General features: G+C 45.1%; 1 non-coding gene across 1 annotated transcript; it reads left to right on the top strand.

The window, feature by feature from the left end:
- Window positions 1-214: 214 nt before the first annotated feature.
- On the top strand, window positions 215-319 carry LOC128294581 (small nucleolar RNA R71). Its single transcript, XR_008284889.1, has one exon. It is a non-coding gene; the product is annotated as a small nucleolar RNA R71 (small nucleolar RNA).

The following is a 319-nucleotide window of genomic DNA, read 5'->3' as shown; positions in this document are numbered from 1 at the left end:
TGAAGTCTGTTAACACCTTGCGTTCGACTCCGGCGACGGTCTCGGGTTCGGGGTGTTACACCACTGATAGTTATCCAGTGACATCTCTTCAATAAATTTGTAAGCCTCTTCAGGTGTTTTGTTGTTGATGGTTCCCCCGGCTGCTACATCAATCATTTGCCTTGTCGAGGGGTTCACACCATTGTAGAATGTTCGGACTTGCAACCATAGAGGTAATCCATGGTGAGGAAACCTTCGCAGTAGGTCCTTGTATCTCTCTCATGCATCGTAAAGAGTTTCTAAGTCCATCTGCACAAACGAAGAGATATCATTACATATT

The sequence above is a fragment of the Gossypium arboreum genome, chromosome 6 (genome assembly GCF_025698485.1).
Source record: "Gossypium arboreum isolate Shixiya-1 chromosome 6, ASM2569848v2, whole genome shotgun sequence".
NCBI lineage: Eukaryota > Viridiplantae > Streptophyta > Magnoliopsida > Malvales > Malvaceae > Gossypium > Gossypium arboreum.
The sequence above is the reverse complement of the archived record's forward strand: the minus strand, read 5'-3'. Positions and strand labels throughout refer to the sequence as shown.